Source organism: Cervus elaphus, chromosome 22, assembly GCF_910594005.1.
Source record: "Cervus elaphus chromosome 22, mCerEla1.1, whole genome shotgun sequence".
NCBI lineage: Eukaryota > Metazoa > Chordata > Mammalia > Artiodactyla > Cervidae > Cervus > Cervus elaphus.
Window position 1 is genome coordinate 18,165,157 of NC_057836.1, and position 22,030 is coordinate 18,187,186.

General features: G+C 39.0%; 1 long non-coding RNA gene across 2 annotated transcripts; it reads left to right on the top strand.

Moving 5' to 3' along the window:
• The first annotated feature begins 2,671 nt into the window (after nt 1-2,671).
• On the top strand, nt 2,672-7,611 carry LOC122680757. Of its 2 annotated transcripts, none has more exons than XR_006336774.1 (3): nt 2,672-2,926; nt 3,376-4,114; nt 7,340-7,611. It is a non-coding gene; the product is annotated as an uncharacterized LOC122680757 (long non-coding RNA). The 2 variants fall into 2 exon arrangements; XR_006336773.1 differs by having other exon boundaries at nt 3,379-4,114.
• Nucleotides 7,612-22,030: the final 14,419 nt, after the last annotated feature.

Genomic DNA, 22,030 nt, shown 5'->3' on the forward strand with positions numbered 1-22,030 from the left:
GCCTGGCGGGCTACAGTCCATGGGGCTACAAAGAGTCAGATGTGACTGAAGAGATTTAGCATACATACTTAAGAGGATCCCAGAAAAAAAAATTTAAAAAAAATAAAACTAGAGAGAAGAAACGAATTTGAAAAATCAATAGATATAAATTGTACAGAATTTTTAAAAATAGGTAAAGTCTCATTTTCAAAGTATTTGTAGATTACCAGTGAAATAAGGAAAATATTCACACCCACACTACACAGAAATTTTTTTAAATAGCAAAGTAAAATTTCCAGAAAAAAACAGTACACCATCTGCTCGGAAGAATCAGATTGACTCTGAAGTTATCGGTAGCAACATCATGTACAAGACAATAAAGCAATATCTTAAAAAGGATAAGAACATTGAATCTAAAATTGTATGTACAGCTAAAAGTATCATTCCTAAGTAAGAAAGAAATATGTAAGTCCACAATTGTATCAAACACATACATGTATATAATTCTGCCATTAACACAAGAAGAAAGTGAAATTGAATTCTATAATAAATATAATGGAACTGAAATGCTTTTCAAAGATCAGTTTTCTCAACAAAACTTACAGGCTTAGATGGTTTTACTAGTACATTTCATCAAACTCTTAAGCAATAATTCTTATTTAAATTTTAAAATTAGAAGTAGCAGAAAATAGGGGGAAAAAACCCAGCTCCTTTAAAAAGCCTTGAACAACATTAATTTTATCTTTAATGGAGTTAACTTATGTAAAGCAAATTTCACAAATAATAAGTGTACAACTAAAGAACTGATACATAACTATATACCTGTACATTTATTTAGTAGATAAAGAATATTTTCTATACCAGTGAAGACACTCTCTTGTCTACTTTCCCTGCGCACCACTATACTGACCTCTTATCATCACTGATTTGTTTTTTCTGCAGTGGAGCCATTTGAACAGTGAAAATTTCATTTGGCCTGCCTTTTTTTTTTGCAAGATAGTATGTCTGTGAAATTCAAATATGTTACTACATTTAGCAGTATTTTTTAATTGCTAATATTCTAATGCAAGTCTCTACCAGAATTTATTAGTGTTTCCAATACTGAATTATTTCTAGTTTTTGGCAATTATAAATGAATCTGATGTGAGAGTTGTATAATAGAAAGGAAAAAATGAGTTAATCTCTCTACCAAAACATATATATAAGGATATTCATATCAGCCACTGTTACTCAAAATTGATGAAAGCTTTCTTCGGGAATATACTCAGAAAAGAAACTGCTGGGTTATACGGTATAGTAGGTGTATATTTTGCAAATCTCAGCAAGTGATTTTTTTAAGTGACTTACAAATTTCTACACCTACTGGCATGCTATTGTTGGGCCATTTATGTTCATTCTATTGGAAATATGTTCTCTTATAAGTGTTCAGCTAATCTTCCACAAGAGTACTATGAACACTCAATTAGGAAGCAATTGTCTGTTCAATAAATGGTGTTGGTGGGACTTCTCTGGTGGTCCAGTGGTTAATGCAGGGATACAGGTTCAAACCCTGGTCATGGAGCTAAGATCTCACATGCCTCTAGGCAAAAAAAAAAAAAAAAAACAGAAGCAGCATTGCAATAGATTCAATAAATATTTTTAAAATGGTCCACATCAAAAAAATCTTTTAAAAAATGGTGTTGGTAAAACTTGATATTCACAAGCAAATGAATAGAACAAGAATCCTTTGCTATACACCTATGCTAAAATTAACTAAAAATGGATTAAAGGTTCAAATGTATGACCTGAAACTGTAAAAATCCTTAAGGAGAACATGTATAAAATGATCATAGACTTTGGCCTTGACCTGATGCAATAAATAAATGTATTTTTAAAAAAAACACTATATATATATATATATATATATATATATATATATGTACCAAAGCATCATGTTGTATATCTTAAACTTGCACAATGCCATATGCTAATTATATCTCAACAAATCTTGGGGGGGGGGCAGATTTCTGAAGAAAATAAAACAGGAAGATATATTAGTGAGCCAATTTTTGGTTCTATACTATTTTCCTATACAATTTCAATTTCTTTGTTCCTTTATTGTTCTCCTTTAATTACTTATATTTATATTTTGAATCATTAAATAAAACATCAGATTTAAAACCCCCTGTTTGTAAAAAGGATAAGGCAAATGCTATACTGTTTTTTAAAAAGCCTCCTCATTTATGACAACTTAAATTGTCTTTTTCCTGATTTTTTCCTACACAAGGGGCTATAAACAGACTTTATATGAAAAATGATGAAAAACTACAGAGTTGTGCATAAGGAAGAAAGAGCTTTATTAGGAGGAGAAAGCTGTGCTTGAGCCAATGAGTGTTATTTTAGCCTAAATTGTTAATCTTTCTGTGTGAAGATGTCAACACAACACAACCATGTAGACTTTATCCTAGTGCGGTTCTTAGGAATGATGAGAGTGAAAAAACATGAACAAATATTGTTTCAGGTTTTAAACATAAATTCTTATCTTGATAAGTTTTTTTTTAACTTAGGTTGGAGAATTTTAATATCTGATACTCAGCCAAAAATTAAGCCAATAAAGGCACATAGGCATTTTGGTTTCCTGTTTACATGCCTCAGAATCAGGAAGTCGATTTGACTTTCAATAGATAATTTCCTTTCACTTCTACTTGCTTGTTATTTTTTCTCTCTAATGTTTCGTAAAGTACTCCCTGACTATCACAGTCCATAATGACCCTTGCCTTTTCTGTCTGGGTTTTATTTTCTCAGTTGGATGAGCAGCAGATTTTAGAACTCATTTTTCTTGTCCAATCCAACACTGGCCACATATTTTGTTTTTGTATTCTTAGGTGGTTGATGTCTTTTCTGTTCTGGTTGAGAAATAAAGGGTTTGTGGACCTTGAGAGAAAACATACATTCATGGCAAAAGGAGGTGAGGCATGAAGACTCCTGGAGGTGGTATGTTACAAACAGTCTTGGGAGCTGGCAAAGACTGGAACCACATGAACATCTTGCCAGTGGGTCTACACTGGTCAGTCACCTTAGAGAAGTCTGAGTTCAGACCAGGAATTGAGATCATTGTGTGTATGGGGGAGCAGTGGTGGGACAATGTTCCCTGTGGCAGGGAAAACCTGTCTTTTATTTGGTCTTTTAACTTAGACATTATTCTGCTGAATAAGACTGGCTCTAGGGCTGCAAAGTCTAAAGAAATCACTTTCTTCATTTTGTGACTGGAAATATCTCCAATTCTTTGAGAGGCACGTTCTGAATATGCATAAAGAAAATCTACCTTCTCACTATTCTAAACTGATCATCTAGTGTTTTTGATTCACTGGAGTTGTGATGGAAGTGAAGCTCCTAAGTTTGCCTGTTTCTTTCTAGCAGCTATGGGATGAGGCTTGGCCAATCCACATCCATGTCTTCATCTCCCATTGTGCCTGAAGCTGTGATGTCATCATCTTCGTCACCTAGGAGGAGATAGAGCTGAGACACAGGATTCCATGTCCTCAGACCTCGATGGAGGAAGCTGCACATGAGGCCAGTTTATCCCCAAATGGTGTTCCTTGGCTCTATGCCCTGTTTTATATGCTCTTTATCTTTTTTCTCTTTGTCATGTTTTCTCCCTTTTTACTTGAGATAGACCAACATGTAAAGAAATGTAAGTGCCACAGTGGGCTCTAGGGCACAGGAAAATTATAGTAAGAGAATGTGTGTATGGAGAGAGGAGAAGTTATATATTATAATGTGGGGAACATGAGGGAAAATATTTACTCTTCTCTACTCTCCAAGGCCTCAATGACCCTGGGCTAAAGATCTTAGAATTACAATCTTCTATGTGATAGAAATACTTGCAGAACATGGGTCAGGACCGGGCTAAGCAGTCCACCAGGAATGTGAAAGATGAGGAAGTATCTGGGGCCATGCTTGAGCTTACATAATGCCCAGGTTTAAGGATACAAGGAACCCTGTGGAACTGGGAATATATGAAGGAATTTCCAGATGTTGTCTGACCCAGCATGCTTTGTCTTAGTCTTGCTCAAATGCAGGTTTACTCTGCACAATATTGTCCATAAGGATAAAGAAAATGATGACATGAAGATAGACCACCTAGGAAGACCAGGTAAGAATCCTTTGCCCTTCACCTTTGGGTTCATATGGCCATAGGCTGGCAGTCTAGTTACTTCCATGGTCCAGGTGCTAGACAGCTGAGGACACCAAACTCAAATCTGGCCTCAGTGAGACAGCCGCCTCATGTTCTACTAGCCCAAGACATCTGAGTCCTCTCTGGGGAGAACATTTTTCAACAGATGTCCAGTTCTGAACTCTTGCTAACTTCTCATTAACTTCGTAACAAATATAAATTTTTTTAAAAGTCTTTTTCTGATGTGAACCATTTTTAAAGTTCTTATTGAATTTGTTACAATATTACTTCTGTTTCACATTTTGGTTTTTTGGCTCTGAGGTATGTGAAATCTTAACTCCCAGACCAGGGATCAAACCCATACCCCCTGCCTTAGAAGGTGAAGTCTTAAACCACTGGGCCACCAGGGAAGTCCCAAAATAGGCTTCTTATTTAGGAGCTCCTGTAGGTGAAAAGATTTCTCTTTTCTTATTGACATTTGGGATGTTCCTCATCTTATCAAGGTTCCCTCTCAAGTGACTCAGTGACTAAGTTACCTTTGTTTGTTTGTTTTTTATGCTAGACAATGAAAAACAAAGTGCCTCATCTCCAGGCACTTGCTATAAAGTTGTCTTTGTGGTAAGGATAAGTGGTAAGATAGATCATCATATGAACACCCTGAGGAGACTGAAAGTCCATTTTTCTAGGAGACATTCTGACCACCTGTTGACCATAATTCCTGCAGCTTGTGTATGTCAAGTGACCTGCCTCTCCAGAAAAGTTTCTGTTTTATGGCTCCCTTGTGACATCATTGAGAGATGACATCCTGGATTCTTGGGTTCCCTGAATCCACCATGTCACTCCCTCAACATTGTCACATTAATGTCAGATACTCTGTCACATTAATGTCAGATACTGTCAGATACTCTGACCAGGTTTCCCTCACACAATATTTAAATGCCTAGTCTGTAAAAGACTATTGAGTTGCTTTGAGGTAAAATAAAGTAGATCATGGTTTTTCATTGTCAACAACCAGAATGTCTAGCTCAACACTGCCATTATGTAACTTGAGAATATATAATTAATTATTGTAGTTGGACATGTTTGGGCTTCCCAGGTGGTGCAGTGGTAAAGAATCCACCTGCCAAGGCAGGAGACACAGGAGAAGTGGATTTGATCCTTGGGTTGGGAAGCTCTCCTGAAGGAGGAAATGGTAACTCACTCCAGTACTCTTGCCTGGAAAATTTCATAGACAGATGAGCCTAGAGGGCTACAGTCCATGAGGTCCCGAAGAGTTAGACATGATTGAGTCATACTAAGCACACACACAGTTGGAAAAATTTGAGTGAATTGCCCCAAACTTCACATGAAGTCACTGTAACACAGTCATCTATACAAATGTCTCCACTTCCCTAATCCATGATCCACTTCACCACTGCCAGTGTCCTTGAGACCCTTGTCTGCCTTTAGAGTCCAAAGTCAGCACACAAAATTCCCTAGGTGATGTCGAATGAGCAGCTTTGTCTGACATGGTTCCTTTTCCATTGCTGAGTGAAGGAGTGTCTCTCTCATGGAGGGGTACAGGTTTGTCAGCTAAGGCTCTCTAAGGGACTGAGGAAAGTACAGCTATCTTTTCTGATGTTAGAAAATCTGAGTGGGTTTCTATCTCTCTCATACATCAAGTCTGCCCTTTTTAAAACATTTCTGTCATTTCTATGTCCTCATAGAGGCTGGGTAAATCGTGTGTTCTGTGGTTACACCCCCCTTCCGCCTCCATTCTCAGTCACTGATGCATGCATGCTGACCGTATTTCTCAGACTTTTATGACCATATTTCTCAGACTTGAATATTAGTTCCATGGACTGTCCGTCGATTTTTGCATTAATTCTGTATGGAAAATTGGTGAGATGCCACAATATGAACATTTTTGTGACATTTCTTACTTTATGATAACTATTGCCCCTAATATACTAGGTTGACCTCCCTTACAAATATATAGTTTCTTGGATTAAATGGGGTGCAGATTTCTTTAGAGGCTCAGAGAGCCTTATGAGAACTGAGGTAACAAATATCAGTTATAATATCTTTAATTAGCAGATTAGAAAGCACTGGGAAGACCCAGAGGGATCGGGTGGAGAGGGAGGTGGGAAGGGGGATCAGGATGGGGAACACATGTAAATCCATGGCTGATCCATGTCAATGTATGACAAAAACCACTACAATATTGTAAAGTAATTAGCCTCCAACTAATAAAAATAAATGGAAAAAAAATTTTTTAAAAAGAAAGCTGTTGCTTTTTCTGTGTAAGGTGAAAAGTTGTGAGCCTTCTGGTGAAGACTGACTTTTTTATAGCTCACATGGCAACTCCTATTATATAACAATTATTATAAAGTTTGGGATTATCTGCACAGATATTTAAAGAATTGGGACAAGTCACAAGGAAATGGTCAGTCTGTCACTGAGGGATGACTATGACAATTTTAGAGCTATGCTTTCCTCTCTCCCATTTCTGGTATATTCACCTTGAGAAATAATCCTTTCTTGTGACAACTTTTCCCCAGACTCTGGGCCAAGAGTCATAAAGTCCAGTCCTGATATTAATTTCTCAGTCAAATGCTTTCTTCTCTACAGTCACCCTCCGTGTTTTTTCAGTCTTCTAATTTTACTGAGGGTTTCAATGGCTAAATCAAAGATTTCTCTTGGTAAATGTCACATTGCACTTAAAAATATGTGGGCTACTTTCAAATATCTTTTGATAACTGATTTCTAACATAATTCCACAGTGATAAGAGAACAGATTCTGTATGATTTCAATACCTTTAGAGCATAAAATTTTTACATCTTGTTTTCTGTCCCTGGATATGTTTCCAGTGTCTCTTAGTTTATAGTCTATGGGAACTTGGATAGAATTTACAGCCTTGTGTTGTGTGAAAATTGTATAAATCTTAATTATGTTGAATTGTTCATAGTGCTTCTCAGGTCTACTATATCTTTCTACTTCTCTGTATATTCTTTCTATTAGCTTTTGAGAGTTTGATATTGAACCTCCAACTAAAAAATCTTAATTTATCTACTTAAAGTTATGCCCTGACAGAATGGTCCTGAGTGTTTGATGTACAGAAATTTTTACAGTCTGCATCTCTTCCATTGTTCAGGCTCTCTAAAACGGATGTTATCATTCTTCTGGTTCACAGGCACGATCAAGCAATTTTCTTCTCGTTTCAGGCTGTCCCCTGGAGTCACCAAGGACAGAAGTTCTTGGAGGGAAGGAAGATGAGATGAGAGGAGATCCCCCACTGTTTGTGAGGATAGCAAAACAGCCCAGGGATTCTGAGACTGAGATCTGTTCCCCTGGACCATCCGTTTGATGAGAGAGGCTAAGGTTGTAAGGAGTCCTGTGACATCATATCCCAGATGGGAGAGGTCTTCAGAGACCCTCATTGCCTGTGTTTATACTGGGGAAAAAAGATAATAAATATTGTGAGACTCTCAGAAAAGTTCTGTGCTACCAGGAATTTTTTGTTGAACTTATTCCTTCTTGTTCTCAATCACTTTTACTCAACTTAAATCTCAAGCAAATTTCCTGTTTCCAGGGAAAAATCCTAGGTGGATTACTTATGTTGTCTTATTCTCCTAAAGCAACATACACAGTAATTCTTACAGGGGCAGAAAAGCTCGTGGTCCCTGTGAGACTCAGCAGTCACTTAATCCAGGAGAACAGCTGAGATTTTTCTCTCTCTGTCTAAGATAATCACACTGCAAACTTATCTGAACTTTCTGAAATGTTCTGCCCATGTTGCATTTTTTTTCTTGTATCACTGGTATGCTCCTCACCCATCTGGGCATGGAACACAATTTCACTGAGATGCAGAGGAGGAATTTCTATAGGTTTTCTTTTTCTACTGGAAGCCTTATGACCCCCAAACATGTCTTCATTGTTATCAAGTGAAACTAATTTTTATCTCTCCTCTTCCACATTAGGTTTTCTTTTCATGTAAGTTCCTACACATAATTTTCCTCATCTTTACATATCATGTTTACCCCTCTGTTCTTAACCAAATGCAATATGTTTGTTCTAATGAGTCATTAAGGCATCCACTAGGAATCTCTAGTTGGAAAAGCATATAAGGAACTGGAGGAGGGTGGGGACAAGAGGGGTGGAGAGAGACAGAGACAGAGAGACATGGAAGGAGAGAAAGGATGAGGGAGATGTGGACAAAAGGAGGAGGAGGAGGAAGAGATGGAGGAAGGAGACAGAGAAAGAGGGAGGAGTTGAAGGAGGGGAGATTAGAGGAGTGGAAGGGAGAAGAGAGAGATATCTGAACTGAAAACATGGAAAGGGTGGTTTTGAGATGATAGAAACAATAAGTAGAAATATTAAAGAAAAATCTGGTGCTGCCTTTCAGAACAGTTAGGTGAGAAATTTCTACATCGAATGGAAAGTTAAAATAGTCTGGAAAAGTACCTTCATTGTCTAATAATTACAATAATTTGTGATAAGGAGTTGCTGAAATCACTATTCACTTTGGTGTTTGTAAAACTGTATGGATGTGTATTAAGATGACATTCAAAATGTCCGTGGGATGTTGGTCTTTTCTGTCTGCATCTGTATTTTGGGTGGTGTGTGTCACTTCCTATGTCTGAATATTCTTTCCCTTCATAGGTGCTTCTGCAGTTTCTGGGAACACATTTCTTCTTTTTTATTTTCTATTTTATTTTTAGTGTTTTCTTTTTAATAAGTTATTTATTAAATTTGATTGATTTTTCTTAATAGTTTGTTTTTTAAAGTTTTAAATAATTTTTCTTTTCTTTAGGCCTGTGCATGTCTTTTCTAGTTCTGTTTCCAAAGTTTCTGATAATTTCTTAGTATAATTTCTTTTGGGCTTTCCTCATGAGTCAGTGGTAAAGAACCCATCTGCCCATTCAGGAGACAGGGGTTCAGTCCCTGGGTTGGGAAGATCCCCTGGAGTAGGAAATGGCAACCCACTCTAGTATTCTTGCCTTGGAAATCCCATGGACAGAAGAGCCTTGTGGGCTACAGTTCATGCAGTCACAAAAGAGTCATACATGACATATCAACTAAACATTAGGTTAATTTCTTTCTCTCTCTCTTTCTCATTGATCTATAAGCCCAACAAATTCCTTCCAAGTGTTTTATTTTATTCCTTGTTGTTTTATTATTCATGATCCAATATTTTGGAATGAGAGGATACAACTCTAAAACCTGGTTGCCTGCTCCTGAAATGTAATTCTTCTAAGAGTTAAGTGAATTCAAGGAGACCCAAGGTTCTAAAATCAGATAGACCTCTAAGTATTTAGTGCAGGAAGTGGTTACTACAGGAAATCATGTGCTTACAAAATCCTCATCAGGAAGCTTCAAAAAAACCCCAGGAAACCACTTCTAAAGGATGCTGCAACACCAAGGTTAGCAATTTTCAGGCAAATGCAAACACTCCTGCAAAACTAAATCTCCCTAAATGGGAGAATCTATTACCGGTGGAATTTAGCTCAGCTTCCTCCTGAAAGGGATTATGGAAAATGTAGTTCTCAGTCTTCCAGCCCCGGGCCATTTAGAGCGCCTAAAGAGCCAGAAATCATAACCAACTGATAAGAGGAAATGCAGCTCTGATGCCTGTATAGTGCAAAGGGGAGCTCTCTGCTTACCTTCAGCAGAAAATCTAGTCATCACAGCACAGGAGTCCTCTGCTGCTGCTGCTGCTGCTATCCTCTGGCTACTTCTATTTCTTTTCTTCACAGGGATTCTTCAGAGTGCTGGGGCAAGAGGGCTAAACACATCACATACTATCCTGAGAGTTCATCCTTTTAGAAGATAATTCCAAGAATGGAAACCAACCTCTTATCTTTCTAAAACATACTACAATTGCAATAGTTTTCCATGTTTTCTCCAAATCTTGGTTACTTAAAATTCCATATCTTCATGTGTGGGGAACCAACATTCTAGACTTAATTTCATTCCCAGGAAGTTATTGCTTTTCAAAGATGTTCCCTGGCAAGGAACATGCCTGATTTATTTATTTAAAAATAAGCATTTTTACCCAGTCTCTGGGACCTAAATTTCGGGTCCACAATCCATGCCCTAGATAGTTAAAAGCATCAAACATCATGCACAAAGGTAACCCCAGGGGGACCACTTTCTCATGTTATGCACGGGACTTTCCCTTCCTCTCAGCTAAGCCTGAGCCTTTTCTTTGGGAAGAACATTTATCAAGTTTATGGTTCATTCTGAGCTCTCATGAGTTCCTGTAAGCGGAAATGTTTCTCCTTTTTGTCCGTTTCTGTGATGTTCCTCTTTCTACTAAAAGTGCCTTTCAACTGACTCTGATAAAATCTTCATATTACATGCTAAACAGTAAAAGGAAAGGGACCATGAATCTTTTCCAGTCAGTGGTTATGAATTTGATTTTCAAATAGAAATATGGATAAAAGGACCCAAGCATTTGTAGAGATGAGATAAGCAATACATGTTTAGTAGAAACTGTACTTCCAATTTTGGCTTTTGATTTTTTCCTGGGCTGGTGATAACGCTCTCAGTTACTCTTGTGGTGCTGGGCAGTGGCAGGAGTGAGACACACCCTCCAGTCACACCACCACAAAGGTGAACAACCATTCTGCACCCAGCCAACCACTCCAATTTTTTGTTCTCAAGTGCAACGGTCAATGAATTATGTGAGATATTCAGCACTATAAAATAGACTTTGGGTTAGATGATTTGACCTAACTGTAGGCTAATGTAAGTGTTCTGTGAACATTTAAGGAAAGCTAGGCTAAACCACCATGTTCAGAGGTTAGATGCATTTCTATTCAGGACAATTTCAATTTACAGATGGGTTTATCAGGAGGTTAAACCACTGAACATTTAAAGAAAGCTAGGCTAAACCACCATGTTCAGAGGTTAAATGCATTTCTATTCAGGACAATTTCAATTTACAGATGGGTTTATCAGGAGGTTAAACCATTGAAGGGCTTCCCAGGTGGCTCAGTGGTACAGAATCCATGTGCCAATGCAGGAGATGCAGGAGACAAGGGCTCAATCCCTGAGTCTGGAAGATCCCCTGGAGAAGGAAATGGCAACCCACTCCAGTATTCTTGCCTGGAAAATCCCATGGACAGAGGAGCCTGGTGGACTGCAGTCCATGGGTTCACAGAGTCAGACACTACTGATCAACTGAGCATATGTGCACACACACACACACACACACACACACACACTCTAGGCCATTGAAAGCTGAGGAAGATCTGCCTTTGAAATTGAAAAAAGATACAAGAGAAATGGAAAATGAACCAAATGTCATGATTTTACAAGATAGTTGCTTTGAAGCCCTAAGTGCTAGAAAAGGGTGCATGCAGTACTCAAATAAAATCAAATTGCATCTAACACTTGGATATTCAAGTTAATAGACTCTAAACAGCCTTGAATCACCATCAGTTCCATTCAGTCATTCAGTCATGTCCAACTCTTTGCGACCCCATGGATTGCAGCACGCCAGGCTTCCCTGTCCATCACCAACTTCTGGAGCTTGCTCAAACTCATGTCCATTGAGTCACTGATGCCATCCAACCATCTTATCCTCTGTCGTCCCCTTCTCTTCCTGGCTTCAATCTTTCCCAGCATCAGGGTCTTTTCCAATGAGTCAGTTCTTCACATCAGGTGGCCAAAGTATTGGAGCTTCAGCTTCAGCATCAGTCCTTCCAATGAATATTCAGGACTGATTTCCTTTAGGATTGACTGGTTGGATCTCCTTGCAGTCCAAGGGACTCTCAAGAGTCTTCTCCAGGGGGAGGAGCCAAGATGGCGGAGGAATAGGACGGAGAGACGACTTTCTCTCCTACAAATTCATCAAAAGAATAACTGAACGCAGAGCAATCTTCACAAAACAACTTCTGATCGCTAGCTGAGGTCATCAGGCGCCCAGAAAAGCAACCCATTGTCTTCGAAAGGAGGTAGGACAAAATATAAAAGATAAAAGGGGAGACAGGGGAGCTAAGGATGGAGATCCGGCCCGGGAAGGGACTCTTAATAGAGGAAGTTTTCAAGCACCGGGAAACCCTCGCACTGGTGGGTCTGGGGGAAGTTTTTGAACCTCGGAGGGCAACCTGACTGGGAGGGGAACAATAAATAAAACTCACAGATTACGTGCCTAAAAGCAACTCCCAGCGGAAAAGTACTCCAGAGGCCCGCATCCGCCACCAGCAAGTGGGGCAAAACAGAGAGGAGCGGGTGGCATTGCTTAGGGTAAGGACCGGGCCTGAGTGCCCTGAGGACAATCGGAGGGAGCTTTTGTGAGTTACCAACTTAAACTGTGGGACAGTAAAAGAGAGAGAGAAAATTAACCGGCCCGAACACACTGCTGGCCGTTCACAGAACAGAGGGACGGAGAAAGTCGAGAGAAGAGCTCGCAGGCTGCGGACCAGCCCAGCCCCGCCAGAGGCAGGAGGCAGGGGGGAGGGGAAGGGGCAGGCTCGGCCCCAAAGACCGCATCCCCTACCACACTGCAAACAGGCCTCTACTTTCTAAGCAAAGACCTCCTGAGATTCTGGATGGTCGACATCCGCCGGGAGGGTCGCAGCGAGACACAGGGCGCAGGCACCCGACCAGCGTGGGCGGGGTCTGGGGCTGGGACCGCGCAGGGCGGAAGACGCGCAGCACCCGGGGAGAGAGCGCCCGTCAAGCCCCTGGCTGCCTGGACCGCTCTGACGGGGAAGGCACAAAGAGCAGGCGCAGCTTTGTGTTCCGCGCTTTTGTGGAACACCGGAGGGCGGGAGCGCGGGGCGCGCTCCATATAGAGCAGCCGGGAGCCTGAGCAGCTGTAGACGGGGGAAAACAGCGCCAGCCCCTCCCCGTAGTGCGACGGAACTAGCAACCTGAATAAGAGACCACCTCCGCCCGCCTGTGTCAGGGCGCAAATTACGCACTGAAGAGACCGGCAAACAGAAGCCAAATAAACAAAGGGAACCGCTTCAGAAGGGACCGGTGCAACAGATTAAAATCCCTGTAGGTAACACCAACTACATCGGAAGGGGCCTGTAGATATCGAGAAGTGTAAGCTGGAACGAGGAGCTATCTGAAACTGAACCGAACCCACACTGACCGCAACAGCGTCAGAGAAATTCCTAGATATAGTTTTACTTTTTTTTTTTTTTTTTGAGTAAAGAAAAAAAAATTTTTTTGTTTCTTTTTTCTTCTTTATGTTTTCTCTTTTATTTTCTTTTAAAATTCCCTATTACTCCCCCATTACTCCTTAACTTTCATTTTCACAGATTTTTATGATTTTCTTAATTAGGGAAAATTTTTTTTTTTTACTTGTGTTTTCTTTTTTCTTTCTTTCTTTTTTTTTCTTTTTCTCTTCTGTTTTCTATTTTTCTTTTTCTCTTATTTCCTTTTAAAGTCCTCTGTTACTCCTCTACTACTCCTTAACTTTCATTTTCATTACACTATAACCTTACAGAAAAAAAAGAGAGAAGCCCTATTTTTAAACCGAACTTCATATATATTTCTAAAATTTTTTTGTGTGTGTTTTGGTTTTTTGCCTTTAATATAGTATTTTTAAGAGTCTAACCTCTACTCTAGATTTTTAATCTTTGTTTTTCAGTATATGATATAAATTGTGGACATTTAAGAATCCAGTATTCAGTTCCCATTTTTATACAGGAGTGTGTTGATTACTCTCTCCCAGTCTTGACTCTCCTTTTTCTACCTCAGAACACCTCTATTTCCTCCTTTCCCTTCTCGTCCCAATCCAATTCTGTGAATCTTTGTGAGTCTCTGGGCTACGGAGAACACTCTGGGAACAGACAACTGTATAGATCGATCTCTCTCCTCTTAAGATCCCCTTTTTCTCCTCCTGCTCATCTCTATCTCCCTCATCCCTCTCCTCGTCTTCATGTAACCCTGTGAACCTCTCTGGGCATCCTTCAAGGGGGAGAATCTTTCACCATTAACCTAGAAGTTTTATTAGCAGTGCTGTATAGTAGGAGAAGTCTTGAGACTACTGGAAGAATAAAACTGAAACCCAGAGGCAGGAGACTTAAGCCCAAAACCTGAGAACACCAGAAAACTCCTGACTACATGGAACTTCAAGTAATAAGAGACCGTCCAAAAGCCTCCATACCTACACTGAAACCAACCACCACCCAAGAGCCAATAAGTTCCAGAGCAAGACATACCACGCAAATTCTCCAGCAACACAGGAACATAGCCCTGAACGCCAACATACAGGCTGCCCAAGGTCACACCTAACACATAGACACATCTCAAAACTCATCACTGGGCACTCCATTGCACTCCAGAGAGAAGAAATCAAGTTCCACGCACCAGAACACCGACACAAGCCTCCCTAACCAGGAAACCTTGACAAGCCAAACGTCCAACCCCACCCACTAGGTGAAACCTCCACAATAAAAAGGAATCACAGACCTCCAGAATACAGAAAGCCCACTCCAGACACAGAAATCTAAACAAGATGAAAAGGCAGAGAAATACCCTACAGGTAAAGGAACATGAAAAATGCCCACCAAGTCAACCAAAAGAGGAGGAGATAGGGAATCTACCTGAAAAAGAATTTAGAATAATGATAATAAAAATGATCCAAAATCTTGAAGACAAAATGGAGTTACAGATAAATAGCCTGGAGACAAAGATTGAAAAGATGCAAGAAATGTTTAATAAAGACCTAGAAGAAATAAAAAAGAGTCAATTAAAAATGAATAATGTAATGAATGAGATCAAAAACACTCTGGAGGGAACCAAGAGTAGAATAACGGAGACAGAAGATAGGATAAGTGAGGTAGAAGATAAAATGGAGGAAATAAATGAAGCAGAGAGGAAAAAAGAAAAAAGAATCAAAAGAAATGAGGACAACCTCAGGGACCTCTGGGACAATGTGAAACGCCCCAACATTCAAATCATAGGAGTCCCAGAAGAAGACAAAAAGAAAGGCCATGAGAAAATACTCGAGGAGATAATAGCTGAAAACTTCCCTAAAATGGGGAAGGAAATAGCCACTCAAGTCCAAGAAACCCAGAGAGTCCCAAACAGGATAAACCCAAGGCGAAACACCCCAAGACACATATTAATCAAATTAACAAAGATCAAACACAAAGAACAAATATTAAAAGCAGCAAGGGAGAAACAACAAATAACACACAAAGGGATCCCCATAAGGATAACAGCTAATCTATCAATAGAAACCCTCCAGGCCAGAAGGGAATGGCAGGACATACTGAAAGTAATGAAAGAGAATAACCTACAACCTAGATTACTGTAGCCAGCAAGGATCTCATTCAGATATGAAGGAGAATTCAAAAGCTTTACAGACAAGCAAAAGCTGAGAGAATTCAGCACCACCAAACCAGCTCTTCAACAAAGGCTAAAGGATCTTCTCTAGACAGGAAATGCAGAAAGGTTGTATAAACATGAACCCAAAACAACAAAGTAAATGGCAACGGGACCACACCTATCAATAATTACCTTAAATGTAAATGGGTTGAATGCCCCAACCAAAAGACAAAGATTGGCTGAATGGATACAAAAACAAGACCCCTATATATGCTGTCTTCAAGAGACCCACCTCAAAACACTAGACACATACAGACTAAAAGTGAAGGGCTGGGAAAAAAAAAAATATTTCACGCAAACAGAGAAAAAACGAAAGCAGGAGTCGCAATACTCATATCAGATAAAATAGACTTTCAAATAAAGGATGTGAAAAGAGACAAAGAAGGACACTACTTAATGATCAAAGGATCAATCCAAGAAGAGGATATAACAATTATAAATATATATGCACCTAACATAGGAGCACCGCAATATGTACGGCAAATACTAATGAGTATGAAAGAGGAAATTAATAATAACACAATAATAGTGGGAGACTTTAATACCCCACTCACAACTATGGATAGATCAACTAAACAGAAAATTAATAAGGAAACACAAACCTTAAATGACATAATGGACCAGCTAGACCTAATTGATATCTATAGGACATTTCACCCCAAAACAATCAACTTCACCTTTTTCTCAAGTGCACACGGAACCTTCTCCAGAATAGATCACATCCTGGGCCACAAATCTGGTCTTGGAAAATTCAAAAAAATTGAAATCATTCCAGTCATCTTTTCTGACCACAGTGCAGTAAGATTAGATCTCAATTACAGGAAAAAAAATGGTTAAAAATTCAAACATATGGAGGCTAAATAACACACTTCTGAATAACCAACAAATCATAGAAGAAATCAAAAAAGAAATCAAAATATGCATAGAAATGAATGAAAATGAAAACACAACAACCCAAAACCTATGGGACACTGTAAAAGCAGTGCTAACAGGAAGGTTCATAGCATTACAGGCTCACATCAAGAAACAAGAAAAAAGCCAAATAAATAACCTAACTCTACACCTAAAGCAACTAGAGAAGGAAGAAATGAAGAACCCCAGGGTTAGTAGAAGGAATGAAATCTTAAAAATTAGGGCAGAAATAAATGCAAAAGAAACTAAAGAGACCATAGCAAAAATCAACAAAGCTAAAAGCTGGTTTTCTGAAAAAATAAACAAAATTGACAAACCATTAGCAAGACTCATTAAGAAACAAAGAGAGAAGAACCAAATTAACAAAATTAGAAATGAAAATGGAGAGATCACAACAGACAACACTGAAATACAAAGGATCATAAGAGACTACTACCAGCAGCTCTATGCCAATAAAATGGACAACTTGTAAGAAATGGACAAATTTTTAGAAAAGTATAACTTTCCAAAACTGAACCAGGAAGAAATAGAAGATCTTAACAGACCCATCACAAGCAAGGAAATCGAAACCATAATCAGAAATCTGCCAGCAAACAAAAGCCCAGGACCTGATGGCTTCACAGCTGAATTCTACCAAAAATTTAGAGAAGAGCTAACACCTATCTTACTCAAACTCTTCCATAAAATTGCAGAGGAAGGTAAAATTCCAAACTCATTCTATGAGGCCACCATCACCCTAATTCCAAAACCAGACAAAGATGCCACAAATAAAGAAAACTACAGGCCAATATCACTGATGAACATAGATGCAAAAATCCTTAACAAAATTTTAGCAAACAGAATCCAACAACATATTAAAAAAATCATACACCATGACCAAGTGGGCTTTATCCCAGGAATGCAAGGATTCTTTAATATCCACAAATCAGTCAACGTAATACACCACATTAACAAATTGAAAGATAAAAACCATATGATGATCTCAATAGATGCAGAGAAAGCCTTTGACAAAATTCAACACTCATTTATTTTTTTAATTTATTTATTTATTTATTTTTGTCATACATTGATAGGAATCAGCCATAGATTTACACGTATTCCCCATCCTGATCCCCCCTCCCACCTCCCTCTCCACCCGATTCCTCTGGGTCTTCCCAGTGCACCAGGCCCGAGCACTTGTCTCATGCATCCCACCTGGGCTGGTGATCTGTTTCACCATAAATAGTATACATGCTGTTCTTTTGAAATACCCCACCCTCACATTCTCCCACAGAGTTCAAAAGTCTGTTCTGTATTTCTATGTCTCTTTTTCCGTTTTGCATATAGGGTTATCGTTACCATCTTTCTAAATTCCATATGTATGTGTTAGTATGCTGTAATGTTCTTTATCTTTCTGGCTTACTTCACTCTGTATAAGGGGCTCCAGTTTCGTCCATCTCATTAGGACTGATTCAAATGAATTCTTTTTAACAGCTGAGTAATATTCCATGGTGTATATGTACCACAGCTTCCTTATCCACTCATCTGCTGATGGGCATCTAGGTTGCTTACATGTCCTGGCTATTATAAACAGTGCTGCTATGAACATTGGGGTGCACGTCAATACTCATTTATGATTAAAACTCTCCAGAAAGCATGAATAGAAGGAACATACCTCAACATAATAAAAGCCATATATGACAAACCCACAGCAAGCATTACCCTCAATGGTGAAAAATTGAAAGCATTTCCCCTGAAATCAGGAACAAGACAAGGGTGCCCACTCTCACCACTACTATTCAACATAGTGTTGGAAGTTTTGGCCACAGCAATCAGAGCAGAAAAAAAAGTAAAAGGAATCCAGATAGGAAAAGAAGAAGTGAAACTCTCGCTGTTTGCAGATGACATGATCCTCTACATATAAAACCCTAAAGACTCTTCCAGAAAATTACTAGAGCTAATCAATGAATATAGTAAAGTTGCAGGATATAAAATTAACACACAGAAATCCCTTGCATTCCTATACACTAACAATGAAAAAACAGAAAGAGAAATTAAGGAAACAATACCATTCACCATTGCAACAAAAAGAATAAAATACTTAGGAGTATATCTACCTAAAGAAACAAAAGACCTATACATAGAAAAGTATAAAACACCGATGAAAGAAATCAAAGAGGACACAAACAGATGGAGAAACATACCGTGTTCATGGATTGGAAGAATCAATATTGTCAAAATGGCTATTCTACCCAAAGCAATCTATAGATTCAATGCAATCCCTATCAAGCTACCAACGGTATTTTTCACAGAACTAGACCAAAGAATTTCACAATTTGTATGGAAATACAAAAAACCTCGAATAGCCAAAGTAATCTTGAAAAAGAAGAATGGAACTGGAGGAATCAACCTGCCTGACTTCAGACTCTACTACAAAGCCACAGTCATCAAGACAGTGTGGTACTGGCACAAAGACAGAAATATAGACCAATGGAACAGAATAGAAAGCCCAGAGATAAATCCACAAACCTATGGACACCTTATCTTTGACAAAGGAGGCAAAGATATACAATGGAAAAAAGACAACCTCTTTAACAAGTGGTGCTGGGAAAACTGGTCAACCACTTGCAAAAGAATGAAACTAGAACACTTTCTAACACCATACACAAAAATAAACTCAAAATGGATTAAAGATCTAAATGTAAGACCAGAAACTATAAAACTCCTAGAGGAGAACATAGGCAAAACACTCTCTGACATAAATCACAGCAAGATCCTCTATGACCCACCTCCCAGAATATTGGAAATAAAAGCAAAACTAAACAAATGGGATCTAATGAAACTTAAAAGCTTTTGCACTACAAAAGAAACTATAAGTAAGGTGAAAAGACAGCCCTCAGATTGGGAGAAAATAATAGCAAATGAAGAAACAGACAAAGGATTAATCTCAAAAATATACAAGCAACTCCTGCAGCTCAATTCCAGAAAAATAAATGACCCAATCAAAAAATGGGCCAGAGAACTAAACAGACATTTCTCCAAAGAAGACATACAGATGGCTAACAAACACATGAAAAGGTGCTCAACGTCACTCATTATTAGAGAAATGCAAATCAAAACCACAATGAGGTACCATTACATGCCAGTCAGGATGGCTGCTATCCAAAAGTCTACAAGCAATAAATGCTGGAGAGGGTGTGGAGAAAAGGGAACCCTCTTACACTGTTGGTGGGAATGCAAACTAGTACAGCCACTATGGAAAACAGTGTGGAGATTCCTTAAAAAACTGGAAATAGAACTGCCATATGACCCAGCAATCCCACTTCTGGGCATACACACTGAGGAAACCAGATCTGAAAGAGATACATGCACCCCAATGTTCATCGCAGCACTGTTTATAATAGCCAGGACATGGAAGCAACCTAGATGCCCATCAGCAGATGAATGGATAAGGAAGCTGTGGTTCATATACACCATGGAATTTTACTCAGCCGTCAAAAAGAATTCATTTGAACCAGTCCTAATGAGATGGATGAAACTGGAGCCCCTTATACAGAGTGAAGTAAGCCAGAAAGATAAAGAACATTACAGCATACTAACACATATATATGGAATTTAGAAAGATGGTAACGATAACCCTATATGCAAAACAGAAAAAGAGACACAGAAATACAGAACAGACTTTTGAACTCTGTGGGAGAAGGTGAGGGTGGGATGTTTCAAAAGAACAGCATGTGTACTATCTATGGTGAAACAGATCACCAGCCCAGGTGGGATGCATGAGACAAGTGCTCTGGCCTGGTGCACTGGGAAGACCCAGAGGAATCGGGTGGAGAGGGAGATGGGAGGGGGGATCGGGATGGGGAATAAGTGTAAATCTATGGCTGATTCATATCAATGTATGACAAAACCCACTGAAATGTTGTGAAGTAATTAGCCTCCAACTAATAAAAAATAAAAAATAAAAAAAAAAAAAGATGCTCAACATCACTCATTATTAGAGAAATGCAAATCAAAACCACAATGAGGTACCATTACACGCCAGTCAGGATGGCTGCTATCCAAAAGTCTACAAGCAATAAATGCTGGAGAGGGTGTGGAGAAAAGGGAACCCTCTTACACTGTTGGTCGGAATGCAAACTAGTATAGCCACTATGGAAAACAGTGTGGAGATTCCTTAAAAAACTGGAAATAGAACTGCCATATGACCCAGCAATCCCACTTCTGGGCATACACACTGAGGAAACCTGATCTGAAAGAGACACGTGCACCCCAATGTTCATTGCAGCACTGTTTATAATAGCCAGGACATGGAAGCAACCTAGATGCCCATCAGCAGACGAATGGATAAGGAAGCTGTCATACATATACACCATGGAATATTACTCAGCCGTTAAAAAGAATTCATTTGAATCAGTTCTAATGAGATGGATGAAACTGGAGCCCATTATACAGAGTGAAGTAAGCCAGAAAGATAAAGAACATTACAGCATACTAACACATATATATGGAATTTAGAAAGATGGTAATGATAACCCTATATGCAAAACAGAAAAAGAGACACAGAAATACAGAACAGACTTTTGGACTCTGTGGGAGAAGGCGAGGGTGGGATGTTTCGAGGAACAGCATGTATATTATCTATGGTGAAACAGACCACCGGCCCAGGTGGGATGCATGAGACAGGTGCTCGGGCCAGGTGCACTGGGAGGACCCAGGGGAATCGGGTGTGGGGGGAGGTTGGAGGGGGGATCGGGATGGGGAATACATGTAACTCCATGGCTGATTCATGTCAATTTATGACAAAACCCACTGCAATGTAGTGAAGTAATTAGCCTCCAACTAATAAAAATAATTGAAAAAAAAAAAAAAAGAGTCTTCTCCAATACCACAGTTCAAAAGCATCAATTCACTGTTAGTCTTTCTTTACATGTTATCCTTTCCTTATGTTAATATGTTACATGGGTAAGTGATTTTTAGTAAAATATAAACTTTCATTATAAGGTATATATATATATACATACATGTATGTGTGTGTATATATATATATATACATATATATGTGTGTATATATATATATATGACATAATTGATGTATTCATTTCAGCTTAGTTATGCTGCCCTAAAAAATGAGATTTTGTAGCCCCACCAGGATTTCCTGTGCAATTTTTGTCAGTGACCAGAATTACAGTGACAGAAAGCAATGAAAGAACTCATGAGAGTCATGTGTTGTAAACATAACCATATGTTATTAACAAACCCTTCAATAGTCACTCTTTCCTTTCCCTGAAAAGTTTTCCAGGTGGCTCAGTGGTAAAGAACCTGCCTGCAGTGCAGGAGACACAGGAGACATGGGTTCAATCCCTGGGCCAGGAAGATCCCCTGGAGAAGGAAATGGCAACCCACTCCAATATTCTTGCCTGAAGAATCCACGGACAGAGAGCCTGGCGGGCTTACAGTCATAGGGTCACAAAGAGTCAGACACAGCGGAAGCGATTTAGCACATAGCACAGTAAGAAGAAAATTACTTTTTAAACTAAACTAGAAAAAGATATATGTAAATAAGAACACTGTCAGATGAAAAAACATCATATTGTATTTATGAAACTCTAAAAGTCAGAAAGCTCATTCCGAAATTCTTAGAATCAAAAATAAGGAGTTAAGACAAA